The sequence below is a fragment of the Alligator sinensis genome, unplaced genomic scaffold (assembly GCF_000455745.1).
Source record: "Alligator sinensis unplaced genomic scaffold, ASM45574v1 scaffold7_1, whole genome shotgun sequence".
Taxonomy (NCBI): Eukaryota; Metazoa; Chordata; order Crocodylia; family Alligatoridae; genus Alligator; species Alligator sinensis.
Window position 1 is genome coordinate 6,019,177 of NW_005841843.1, and position 14,689 is coordinate 6,033,865.

The following is a 14,689-nucleotide window of genomic DNA, read 5'->3' on the forward strand; positions in this document are numbered from 1 at the left end:
AGTCTCCCCATTTGGCACCCCTCTAAGGGGGCACCTGGGCCTGGTGCCCCATTCACTCATGTCTAGTTGGACTACTGGCCTCTACCCTTTGCAACTTTGAAAAGTCACTAAACTTCTCAGTAATTCATTTTTCTAGTAAATGCAATGGGATCAGTAATGCATACCTTATATGGACTGTGTGACTTAACATTTGTAAAATGTTATTTAACTGCTATAGTTTTCACAATTGAAAACTCTTATGGAAGTGCCATATATATAATTTCTAGTAAGCTGTCAAAACAGACCACAGTGCACAGAACACTGACTCCTCCACTGGAAATAGATTAAATGATGGAAAGGCATCAAGGAAACACTTTTTAGTTCTGTTGAAACAAGATTTGTTCTGTCATTACCCATTGACAGACGAAATAAACGGAAATTAACAAGAGTAGTAGTTAAGAAATACCAGTGAAACTTCATAGATGAAAAAAAAGCCAGTCAAGTATTGGCATGAGGTGTACACTAGTTTTGCAGTGAATGAAGGAATTTGCACATGGAAACAATTATTTTAATATAAAGTCACTCAGTTGAACCACATACTTTGTACCCTTTTCCTCTATATTCTGACTAAATAGGTTGAAAGTAACCCCTGACTGAATAAATAAATGAAATGGCAAAAACATCTGAAAAGGTACCCCCAATCAATTCCTATATATGTTTTAAAGGTAAGGACTAGCTCTTGAGAAACTTGGGAAGACTTTAGAATAATAGAACATTGTTTTAACCCTTCAGAAATGCTGTGAAACCCTGTTTCTGAGTGCCAGTGGTTGTATGTCCCAAACCTCTATCCTGCTGCAAATATTTCATTGAAGACAAGAAGACTTAAGTTACCATCCCTGTTTTCAGTCAGATAAATGTAACTTGAATTTGTATCCCCTATGTCTCAGGTGAGGGCACTAACCATTGGGTATTATGGCATTCAGATGCAAGTCACCCTGGATCTCTCCTACTGATCCTGTTCCACTTCACATACAACACTTCAATTTGAAATGAAACATGGGTTGCAACTGAAGTATCTCTGCATAACCTTATCCCAAGGCAACAATCAGTCATGCATTTTCTTCAGCTCTGAAGGTTTAGTTATTCACAGTACAACAGCTTCAACTTGAGAACTCAAGCCACCCATTTGAATATGTCCTATTGCCACATATGTAGTTTGGGTACTCTCCTGTGAGGCTGGAGATGCAATTTCAAATCTCAGATTCTCTAACTGTGGTAGAGAAGGGATCTGAACTACGATCCCTCAGATCCCAAGTATGTGCCCTAGCCACTGGATTACAAGGTAAAAGAGGAATGCTAGATCTATGCCAGCTCCTCCTCATTACTGTTCTGACTCCAGTGTGAAAGCACAAATCATTTCCTTTGAGAGCTGCTGAAGCAATTTCAAAATCTGTATTTTTCCTTCCTTTGTTCTTCAGCCTAAAGCATTTGCCAAATTTGACTGAAAAAAATAGCACCTTATCCAAGTCTTTATCTAATTCGGGGCTGTCCAACTGGCAGCCTGCAAGTGGCTAACTTAAGACCCCCAGACTCTGACCCAGCCACCACTCCCCTCACTGCCCTTGTGTTGCAGCTGTAGTCTCCCGACTGCCCCTCCCTCCTCCAGCTGCTGCTTCCAGTTCTTGCCCCAGAGGGTTGGGCGCTACAGGACACAGCACAGGGAATCTGACACTGAGTCCAAGCCTACGTGGGCATACAGTGCAACGGGGAGGACAGGGGAGGAATCATGACTCCAGGCTGCAGCAGTGGTCGGGGAAATGGGGAGGTGCCCACATGGAGCACATGGAGTTGTGAGGAGGGAGGGAATCACAGCAGTGTGCAGACCAGGACCCCGTGGTTCTCCCTGGTGCAGCCCACAGGGCATACAGCTGCCAGCTGCTTAGAAGTTGGACAGTTGAAGCCCTGAAGTAATCTGCCATTCATATTTATACACATAACTCCCAAGATTGAAGTATTTTCAGTTAACATTCTGCAAGAAAAATTTTTTAAAAAAATTTCTGCCACTTGATGGAACAGAAAACAATTGTACTTGTCTCCAGCTTTGACCCCCCCCCCCCCCAAATGCCAAGTATGACCTGGCAATGTCCAGTTAAAATGACTAAGAAAATAATGAAATAAAAGAGAAGCTTTTTAAAAATCTAGATATTAGGCCCTTTCACATGTCACAACATTGTTAACCAAAATACTAAAAAATTCCTGGACATTTCCAATGCAGATACTACCCTGACTTTATTTTCAATCTTTATGAAAATGTTGTCACATTGTAATGCTTGATCTAATTTTTCTTCCCCTGTCAAACCATTAAATCAATGTCTATAAAAAGATACCATGGCATCAGACTCCTTGACAGTGAGGGATAAACTCCTTCATATAACTCAGTTTGCTGTGTTAATATATTAATAAAATGACTGCTGAAATATCAGAGGGGAAAAGAATTGTACAGGAATAGTGCTATTTTCTCTAGTGTCCTTACAAAAAATTAAGTCTAAACTGGATTTCAATTGATTAGCACAAGCACTAAGTCCTTATAGCAACAATTTGTATTTACAGTATTGTATCATTATTTTATATAAAAGGTAAAATAGCCCATTACTTGATTAGGGTTAACCACCATACTCTTCATACATTTGAATTACAATCTATTATTTTTATTAAAATATTGTATTATTTGAGATGAACTATTCAAATGCCTACAAACAGTCACAGTGAATACCTTTGCAACTTTTCCCCTTAAGCTTCGCCCACTGATTACAGCAGTAAAGAAATACTGAAAAACAATTTGCAATTTAATTTTTAAATAAATTGGAGTTGCTAAGTATGCAATAAATATCATGATAACTATCTCCCATAAATTACTGTCCAGTTAAGAATAATCTGTTACTACAATCTGATGGTCTAAAGAAAGCAAATATATTTAACACAAAGCAAGACATGATTTTCATCTTCATTATCTCCTGTAATGTCCACATAAATACACAGTACCAGTGCATCATTTCCATTACCTTTTTAAATAAATATATACATATATACTCAAATACTTATATATTTGATATATATTATATATTCATTGTATATGAAAAGTGATTACATTTTATCCATATTTCTAAAGGCACAGTATAGCATAGCGTCACAATGGGCAGCAGTATAGTAACATACAGCAACTTTGGAATAGTCTACTTGCCTAGTAAAAATTAGAATTTTAATCAGGGTGAGTTAAATATAATCTGATTTGCCAATTTCACCACAGTTTTTCTGTCATGCTGCAGGTGTAGATTTTGTGGCTAAGATGAGAAAGTATGACTTTTTCATATGTCTGTCTACACAATTATTCAGAGAAACATTATTATGTACACTTGGTAGGCTAAGTGTGATTGTTGCTGTGATGGTTCAGAAATTACGTATACATGCATGCCTGTAAAACCCTTTTGCACTATTCAGGGCTCTGTGCATTTCTCACTGCTCAAAAATACTTTCTTTGTTTTTTGCCTGCATTAATGATATTCTTATTGGATGTTATCCCACTGCATGTTTTCAAACTGTTTCTCTCTTCACCAAGTCAACATAATGGTTCATTTGGGGCCTCAGTTTGAAAACACACTTGTGTTGCTAATTGGGGACACTACAGTTGACATTCCTGACCAAATAAAACCAATAGGAGTTTTGCCATTGACTTCAGTGCAACCAAGATTTCATCTAAGGCAGTGGTTTTCAAACTTCCTAAAATCACAAACCCTTTTTACATCACACTTTTCCTATCTCTTTCCTAAAGAATGACACATACCCAGGTGACCTGGCTCAGCAACTGCAGCACACCATCTCCTAGCTCTCTGTGCCATTACCCCCAGCCTCTTTGCAGAACTCCTGATGACCTACTGCAGGATTCTGCAGAAAACAGTTTCAAAAACACTAATTTAAGGTAGAGAATGCTGTTGAATATACGTAATGCAACTGTCAACTGTAACCAGACAGCTGACTGGGGAATAACCCATGCTTCTCAATTACTATTAGCAATAGCTCCAATTTTAACTTGTTTTTTGGGAAGATCTAAAACACGGAAAGGAGATTGACATTAAAGCAGTTAAGCTCAACATCTTGATTCTGTGTTACTTGTTTAAAAGTGTATAACACTACTGTTTATACCCATCACCCTATGCAGCTGATAATGAAGAAGTAACAACTTATGTCAATACAACCATGCTATATCCTACCAGCAATCTGAGGGCTGTCCTACATTTTTCAGCCTTTGCCTGCATTGATAATTCCTTATTCCTTTCAGCTTTTCCATTCCTTCCTTTCTTATATTCTCTAGAAGTGTACTACATTCTCCATCCTGGGAAATATCAAATTACTAAAAATAAAGACGCAAAATCTAATAGTGAAATCAAGTTTGACAACAAACCTAGGTTGCTGTAACTTCATCTATTCCTTTATCACCTATTTTCTTCTCTTAATACCAATCTAAGAAAGTCAGAACTATTCAGTTTAAGTTTGGACATCTCTAGAAAGCAAGGCTAGAAGATCCCAGAAAGTGACAAAATATTTTATACCAGTGGTATCCACACAGTTCCTGTTTGCATGGGTGCTAAAGGGTAAACTAGGGTGCCCTTCATAGATTTGCTCTAAATCTATTACATTAACTACTTGGAAAATGAGTTGTGTCCTTCTTTCTTGTAAAAGGAGGAACAAATGTGTGTGTGTTTTCAAAGCACAACAAAACATACCATGAAAAGATTTTATTCAAACCATCTGGGTTAAATATAATCATTTAAAATAATTGGTAGCCATCCTTAATAGGAGAATCCTAATAAAAAATGTAAATGTTTGACTGATTCTACTTGTCACAACCCAAAGTTGTGAGTTTTTGTTTGTGTGTGCTTCGGCACTGCTAAATTATGTTCGCACTAAATTGCAGCTTCTTTGCACGATGGAGTTCTCTGCTACAGAGAAGAACTCTGGTGCAACGGAGAATTTTCCCGCCAATTTATAGCTTTCTTTGCATGGTGCATTTCTTTTGCATCTCAGAAATGCACGGTGCAAAGGAGTTCCCGCCATTTGTATTTTAATTCGAGCCCCATTATTGGCTTATGTTAAATTATGCACACGTGGCGGCTAGCAATTGGCTTGCTAGCCATATAAAGAGCTTGGGTGGTTTCCGCCCAAGTCGGAGAGAAAGCAATTGGAGTCCGAGAGGGAGAGCGTGAAGATCTCTAAGCGCTGTGGATCCTTACGAACCCAACGCATTTCTTAAGAAGGCAACAGAGGTCTAAACAGCCTCTGGCCTCTCCCCGTTGCCGAGCGCAATCCTAGACGTATCCCTATCCTATACACTCAAGATCCGAACCCACGGAGCTTTAACAACTCCGGGGCCCAAGAACCAAATTTGTCGTAGTCCTCCAACGAGGATTTAAGCAGAGCTGAACCTGGAAACTGTCCAGCCTACACCGTGACCATCTTGGGTGTAAGTAAATAATCTTTGAATCAACCGCTACGCCTCTGTGACTAATTCTAGCCCGTGCATGCCTTGCCGCCGCACGGTCCCTTCTGACCCCGCGTGCCCGGGCTGCTGGCCACAGCCCGCGTGCGCAAAGACGGGTCCGCATATCGCTCCCGGCTCGCACATGGCGACATGGACGGGATCGGGAGGCGGCCCGCACACTACTTACCATATGTACTTGAATATGAGATAAGACACAAGGTTTATGTAGCTTACTGAAAGTCCTAGAAATTATCAATACTGTAGAATATGCTAATAAGGAGAATTTTTAGCTTCTACACAGTTCCTTAGAAGAAATAAGGGGGTGGGGAGGGGAATTTTGGCCACCTTGACAACTGCAACATGAAACTTGACTATTTAAATGGCATGACAGTCTATGCAAGTACCTTAGCAGGGTTTTCTCTCCACATAACAAGGTGCAAGTAACTGTGGCTTGACAGTGCAGTAAAGTACACCATGTCTTTTTTCTCTTCAAGATCAATTCTAAGTATGTTCCCAAAAGTCCACTTTGAAAAACAGAAAAAAAATTACTAAACATCTTTGCCAGAAAAAGAAACCCCAGAAAACCCTCAACATTCACATGAGAGGCTCTTCACTTTGAAACTGAGAGCATAAAAAGGAATAATATTCCAGCTTCATCTACTGAAACAATAAAAGTATAAAAATATTTTACATCCAAATACAATACACATTCCAAGGATAATAACTGATCTTCAGCTAACACACACAACTGTCTCAACTGGCAATTCACTTCAGTTTTACAAGATGAAAAAATAAATGGTAATTAAAAGCCAAATAATTATTAAAAACATATTTGTTTGAGGAGAATAATTCCATAATGGATATGTAGAACTGAATATGTATTTATATTAAAATAATAAAGATGTCTATCCAAGGCTAAGTGCTGTATTACACCAGAATACATTTGTTTTTAGTAACATATGGGATGTTTAACATATAACGGCCATCTATTCTTTTAATGAGAATTTTTCATGTTAAGCAGCAGATATGATTATTCCAAATGCATCTGTTAAAATTAAGAACATATTTCTTAATGTGTATAATGAATTCTAAATAATCTGGTTCTTAATCAAATAAAGTGATGTTAAACAACCAATTAGTTTATTTAATGTGTAGTGAATGTATAAAAGCTAGACTCTTCAAATGTTTCCTGTACGGCATAGTATTCACTACTGACAGCAGGTAGTGAAGACAATCAGATGATATACACAATCTTTCTGGCAAGTTTAGATGAGCATATTGGAGACACTTAAAGTCCCAGACTGACAGCAATCATATGCACACAAATCTTTCATTAGCAGGATCTACAAAGGTTATAAAAGCAAAAGACCTCCACTATGTGGATGTTCATTTTTCTTAAGAAATTAGAAATATTGATTCTGATAAAAAGAGTTGCATTTGGAAAATAAGCATGGCTGAAATAGTATTGTTGCTCAGAGTACTGATTGAAACACTGGGCTAAGGCTCTTAATCCATGGAGAGACTTGAGTGCAGGCAGTAGAGAGGCAATTCATGCTGGTTTGATCCTACAACATTTCTATTTAGGGCAGAGTATTGAGAAAGAAACCAGAATGGAGCCCTTTGGGAAGGAATAAGGGAGAAACACTAGTACTCTGGGAACTATTAGCAGGCTCTACATGGTACAAAGTAATTGTGGTGTATATCAAGTATGTGCCAGACTCAGTAACACTAGACATAAAGAGAGAGAGAAAAACCAAGACAGAATTAATCATAAGAACACATATTAACTTCTATTGTTTAAAATGATGTGGTAAATATCAAATGCATTCAGTATTGTTTAGTAGTGGGCAAGAACAACCATGTTCTTATGCCCTACTATTTGAAAGTGTGATTTTTGACATAAGTTGGCCTTTGTCTAGTGAAATTATATAAAATGTTGAAAGTACCCTTACAGGTAAAACAGGAGATGGTGGCAGAATGCATGCAAAATGTATGCAATTTTAACAGACATATATGAACACAGAATAGAAAACAGGCAATAAGATATTAGTTTGCTCTTTCGTGTGGGAGGCTTGCGAGTTTTGTTGACATAGCAATTTTTTAATGTAATGGTTCTCCAATGCTCACACTGTGTGAGTCTGCACTACCATATGGAAGATTCACATTTGCACTGAATTAGCCAACAAGACAGGAAAGACCAATCTACGTTACTAAAAAAATTGATTTGGCTTTTGTGGCAATAGTGCTTTTCATCACATGGAACAATTAATTAAAAAAATAGATTTTAATTTTTGCAAGTAAATAATTATATTTTACTCTTCTGCAAATAAATCAGCTTTATACTCGGTCTTATCCAGTCTCCTCTCTTTTCTGCAGCAGCCCAGTTTTAATTATTTCTACTAGTTTGTAAAAGAATGTTCAAAATTAACCTATTCCTACATGGCTTGGAACTCTGTTAGAACAAATTAATGCATGTTAGAACAAATTAATGCATATTCTTATTACTCTTAAATTGATCCTTCCTTTGTTCCTTATGATTATGTGCATGTATCTCTTTGGATATATGAGGTAGACTGTCTCTGAAGAGCCTATTTTTGTTTAGAAACTATTTGCTCCTGGCTGGATAACTCTGTCCAGCAGGATCACTCTCTCTGCTGTCTAAAACATCATAAGAGGACAATGATGTTGACAACATATAATGTTCATACACTGATGGGTAACCAAGGCAATGAAAGACCAGAAAGAAGAACTGCCGTTGCCTCCACAGCACTAGTGATATACACCATTGCTATTAAAGCTCTGAGTGAGACAAGATGACCAGATGAGGGTCACCTGAGGGAAGAGGGTAGAGGCTACACTTTTTTCTGAAGGAGAAACTGGCCCAGAACAGACATGTTCATGGCTTTGGCTTCACCATCAAGAATCAGCTTTCCAGTCAACTTATGGAGCTCCCTGTTGTGCGGGCCGGGAGTGATCCGGGGCCCTTTTTTCGCGCCGCGGGCTGTGGCCAGCAGCCCGGACACGCTGGGTCGGAGAAAGCAGGCGACACGCTAGAATTAGGCACAGACGCTTAGTGGTTGATTCAAGATTGTTTACTTACACCATAGATGGTCGCGGTGTAGGCTGGACAGTTTCCCAGGTAAAGCTCCGCTTAAATCCCAGTTTGAGGACTCGGACAAAACTCTCACTCTCACGGAGTTGTCGAGGCTCCGTGGATCCTTGTTTGCACGCAGGGAAGAGGGATACGTCGAGGATTGCGCTCGGCGATGGGGAGAGGCTAGAGGCTGATCAGACCCCTGTTGCCTTCTTTATATTCACGCTGGGTCCAATAGGCTCCGCAGCGCTTAGAGATCTTCACGAGATGTGAAGTCTCCTCCTCCTGATGTTCGTGGAGTCCTCCAACTTGGGCGGAAACCACTCAAGCCTCTTATACGGCCAGCAAGCCAATCGCTAGCCGCCACGTGGGAATAATTTAAAAACAACCAATAATGGGGCTCGAATTTAAATACAAATGGCGGGAACTCCTTGCAACGTGCATTTCTATGCTGCAAAGAAGAAATGCACACTGCAAAGAAAGCTTCAAACGGCAGGAAAATAATTCAGTGGTGCCAAAGCACACACAAAAACAAAAATCACACCTTTGGGTTGTGACACCTGTGTGCATTAACAGATGCCTTATGACCCTCTGTCTTAAGTTCTCCAACAACCAGCCTACCACCATCATTAGTTTGTACACCCCAATGCTTCATACTGATGATGATGTCAAAGACCAGTTATTGTCCAAACTTGACCATATACTGACTAACACTTGTAAGGAGGACAGGATTATTCTCCTTCATCACTTCAGTGCCAGAGTCAGATGTAACCTGGAACTCTGGAGTGACACCATTGGGAAAGAAGGAATAGGAAAAGTCAATTCCAACAACACCCATCTCCTGAGCAAATGTGTGGAGCATGGTCTTGTCATCACGAACATCATCTTCAGATAGAGTGACAAATATAAGACCATCTACAGACACCCTCATTCTAAGCAGAGAAACCTCCTTAACTATGTTATTGTTATAGCTTGTGATCAAGTGGATATCCATATCACATGAGCCAAGCAAGGAGCTAAAGACTACTGGACAGTTCACTATCTTGTCAGATCCATTATGAACATCTGGCTTGCTCTAAAACACCAAAAACAGACAAAAGTACTGTGAAGGACTCTCACTCTTAAAGACCCCAAAGTCTCTATAAGGATCTCTAACAGTGCTGTCTGCCTTGTCCACAAATGAAGGCAACACAGACAAACTCTGGAAAGGGTTTAAAGCCACCATCCATATGGTCTGTGCTGAATCCACTGGCTATACCACCTATTAATATCAAGACTGGTTTCATAAGAGTGGTGCCAAGATCCAAGCTCTCCTTGTCCAGGAGAGAAAGGCTCATTCTGTTTGGCAAGATGACACCTAATTTCAGCAGAAGATGATGTATCAGCTCTGCAAAGCCAAAGCTCAAAGGAGGATCCAGGAAATCAAAGATCATTGGTTGCAAGATTAAGCCAAAGAGATCCAGCTTTATGCAGAGAAACATGACATGGACAAGTTTTTCTAGACAATGAAGTCCACCTATGGCTCAGCTTCCTCTTGTCCTACTTTCTCAAGTAGGATGGATCAATGCTCCTCAGAGACAATAAATCTATCCAAGCTAGATGGAAAGTGCACTTTAAGGCACTCCTGAACCATGAGTCCACTGTGGCGGATACCACCATCGAATCCATCCCCTAAGATCCTGAAATGGGATCCCTTGCCAACTCTCCTATCTTAGAGTTGGGCATGACATCAAAGGAAACTAAGAATAAAAATACCCCTAGACCAGATGGCATACCTGCTGAAATTTATAAATTTGGTGGTGAGGAACTAGTACTGAGATTCCGGAAATTTATTTTATGTATTTGGAACAATGAAGGGGTTCCTGGGGATTTGAGGAATGCCAACATTGTGACTGTCCTCAAGGAAGGAGATAAGTCTGCATGTTGGAACTATTGAGGTAACACCCTCCTTTTCATAGCACTAATTGCCTGTATTCTCCTGGACCATCTTCTATCTCCTGCTGAGGAAGTCTTGCCAGAAACTCAGTGTGGGTTAAGATCATCTGGTGGGGCAGTTAACATGATATTTGTTGCCCACCAGGCCCAATAAGAGTGTTGGGAACAACACCAGGACCAGTACCTGGTCTTCACTGACCTCACTAAAATCTTTGATTCCATCAAATATAAAGCATGGTGGAAAATAATGGCCAGATTTGGATGTCTGGAAAAGTATATCAGGGTCCTGATGCTTTGCCACAACCAAGTGACTGCCACTATTCTATGCAGGGGATCAGAGAGTGATCCATTTGTCTCCTGAACTAGGGTCAAACAAAGATGTCATCAACCACAACTCTGTTCCATTTTTCTGACAGTCAATTTGGTTTTTATTAAGGGATACCTTCCTTCTGGAATTGACATTGAATACTGAATGAATGGAAGGCTCTTCCATCTGGGATGTTTTCACTGTAAGATCAAAGTACTCAAAAAACCACATCCTTGACCTTCAATATGCCCATGACTATGCCATCCTTGTGCACACTGAGGAAATCCTTGAGACTGTGATAATTTTTTTTTAGAAAAGCCTACCAAACTTGGGGCCTCTCTCTCTACATCGAGAAGACTGAAGTGCTTTATGAGCCTGCCCCAGACCATGAATGTGACACCCTTCAACAAATTACCATTGAGGGAAAGGTCCTGGAGGTAGTTGAGCAGTTCTCCTACCTCACTATCCACCTCTCTCAGAGAGTGAACTTTGATGAGGAGATCCAACACAAGATCACTCCTTTGGGAAATTGCTTTGCCATGTTTTTATTCATTGCAATCTCCAGAAAGGCACCATGATCTGGGCCTACAATGCAGTCATTATTCCCACTCTCTTCTATGAATATGAAACAGGGGTGACCTACCATTGGCATCTCAAGACCCTGGAGAGGTATCACCAATGATGCCTCTTGAAAATCCTCCACATTAAATTGCAAGTTTCATTGAGTAGATGTGATATCTTTTATTAGACCAACTGAGTAGTTGGAAAAAAGTTCTTAGCAAGCTTTTGGGCACAGTCACCCTTCTTCAAGCATAGGGAGTCTCTACTGGTCTTGCATTTCTTGGCAGGTTTTGCATTTCTTGTCCTGTCTTGGTCTGGATCCACTCAGTGTGGTTTGGGTCACAGGGAGTTTGCTTCTGGTGATTAGGTTAGCAAGGTTCAGTGCTTGTTTAAAGGCTAAGATGGATGGTGTTAGGGTGACAATAATGTGGATTTTTGGGGAGCACTGGATCTGCAGCTCAAAAAAGGCTTTTAATCTGTGTGTCAGCAAAGCTGCTGGTCACAAGGCAGGATAATATATTAAGACTAAACTTGCAAATGCTTAGGCAAGCAGTTTTCTAAACAAAGTGTTAAGCCCATTGCATAAGAAGAACAAAATCTAGCCCACCAGCTATCATCAGGAGATAAAAGAGAAACAAGACCTTGGAGATGGTGCTGAAATCAGCGAAGAACAAGAAAGAAGCAGCAAATGACCGAGAGTACCCGAGTTCATGGCCTTATGCACACGCTCTTAGCAGAGAGGCATGTCAATATATGAAATGCATAGGCAATTCTATGCTAATGAAGTAAACAGTAAACCAAGGTGGAGCTTGAGATGGGAGGAGAAATGGGTGGAACCCGAGGAGGGACAGAGGTGGAGTAAATGTTAATATGTATGAACCAAGTTGTGTAAAATGTGAAAAGGACTATTGTTCAGGGTGGCTCCCCAGTTTGTTGTTTTTTTGGGAGCTAGTCCAAAGCTGTCTCCATTCTGACTAAAGCTGTTGCAAGCAAAGTGTGCTGGTGTTTGCTCCCTGCGTGCTCTGGCTAAAGACTAACAGGATCCATGGGCAATTGGACCGTCGTCTCCCTAGTCGTTGGGTGCCGCATGGTGTCGAGGTCTAACAGGTGGTTCTGGAAAGATCTCTTTAAGAATGAGGTCTTCTAGTATGGGGTGTAATTATTTGAGGATTTTCCATGTGGGTTCCACAAAAGGGTGATATGTCATAATAACTAATGGTGTGCAATTTGTGGCGATTTTCTTTTTGTACTGCAGCAATTCTTCATGTGGTATCCAGGTGACTCTTTCAAAAGTGCAATCTATCTCTCTGGAGGAGTGTCCTTGTTGACTGAAGGCCCTTTTGAGATTTGTGAGGTGGTGATCATGGGCAGAGATGACCCAAGCAGAGTGCGGGGGCAAATCAGCCTGTGCGGGGCCCTGCCCCCAGATGCGAGGAAGCCAGTGGTGGATTCAGCGGCTGGGATGGGGAGGGAGTGCCAAGTGGCTGGACGTGAAGCTGGTGGCAGCCTGGAGTTGCCATGCAGTTCTGACCAGCTCCACAGTACACTCCAAAGCATGGGGCCTGGGGCAGTCGCCGCAATTTGCCACCCCTCCCAGGGATGGTCCTGATCATGGGTATTCTCCTCATTGCAAATTCAGTGGTATCAGAGAGCTTGCCTGTAAATTACAGCTTTCTTCATGTGTTTAGGGTGATTGCTGGTTCTATGTAGATGCATATGTTGGCCCGTGGGTTTCTTATATATGGTGGTTTGAATTTTACCATCTTGGATATTGAGCATGGTGTCCAAAAAGGAAATGCTGGTGTTAGAGTATTCAAGCGATAGTCTGATGGAGGGGTGATGATTGTTGAATTTTTGGTGAAAATCAGAGACTGCAGGGTTTTGGTCCAAATGATGAAAATGTCATCTATATATCTTAGGTATAGTAAGGGTTTGATGGTACAGTTCTTGAAGAAATCTTCTAGGTGGGCCATAAAAATGTTGGCATATTGTAGGGCCATTTTGGTGCCTGTAGCTGTGCCCATGGTCTGGAGGAAGCGTTAGCTGTTGAAACTGAAGTTGTGCGTGAGGATGAAGTACATGAATTCAGTGATATCCTGAACTCTGTACTCTGAATTGTAATCTCGTTCTTGTAGATATGTGTGGTAGGCTAGGATGCCATCCTGGTGTGGGATGTTGTTGTATAAGCTGGTGACATCCATGGTGGATAGGAGGGTAATGCTGGGAAGGTTGCCTATGTTTTTGAGTTTTTGCAGGAAGTCTGTTGTGTCTTGGATGAAACTCTGTCTTTTGGTGATAAATGTTTTTAAAATGGATTTGATGAAACTTGATATTTCTTTCATTACGGTTCCAAGGTTGGAAATGATAGGTCTGCCAGGGTTTCCTTGTCTGTGTATTTTAGGGAGCAGGTAAAAAGTCCCTGGATAGTCCCTTGAGTAGTGGAGGGACCAGGGTCTGAAGTTTTTCTTGTAGTTCCGATGGAAATGATGTGATGGTGGTTTTGAGGCAAAAAGGGGAGTTGGATCTTCCTCTAGCTTTCCATAGTAAGTGGTGTCAGAGAGTTGTCGGTTGGCTTCGTTTATGTAGTCTTCATGGTTAAGGATAACTATAGCTCCTCCTTTATCTGCTGGTGTTATTAATATTTGGTCGTTGAATCTTAGAGATTCTGTGGCCCTTCTTTCTGAGAGGGAGAGGTTGTTATAGTGGTGTTTGCTGTTGAGTATTTCATTGTTCATTCTTTCTCTGAAGCAATCTAGCGATCAAGGTTTGCATTTCATCTGTTGTTAGGTGTCCAGTCTAAGGTTTTTTTGGATATTTGGGCATCAATTTTTTCATCAATGTTGTCACCACATGAATTGGTGTTGAAAATGGTTTCCTTTTCTTTGTGAAAATATTCCTTCAGACGGAGGCGTCAAAAATTCTTCTAGGTCTCCACATTGTAGTGCCTTATTTGGGTGTTTTTCTGGAGAGAAATGAAGGCCTCTGAAGAGGACAGATTTTTCAACTTTGGTAAGTGTGCATGGAGAGATTGATAATATCAGAGGGTTGATTGGTTCCTTCTGTTTCATCAAGTATGATGTTGGAATGATGTATGGTATTGGTGGTGTTCCTCTTGTTTTGTGGCTGGGAAAGTTGTTCCTGTAGTAATTGGTTCCATTTCTTCTTTTTGCGTTGGATGGATGGTGTAATAAATCCTGGGTAGTCTTTTTGTGTATACTGTATCATGTCTGGGAAGATATCCAGATTCATCTCAAGTTTTTCTGAAGTTTTCCTGCTG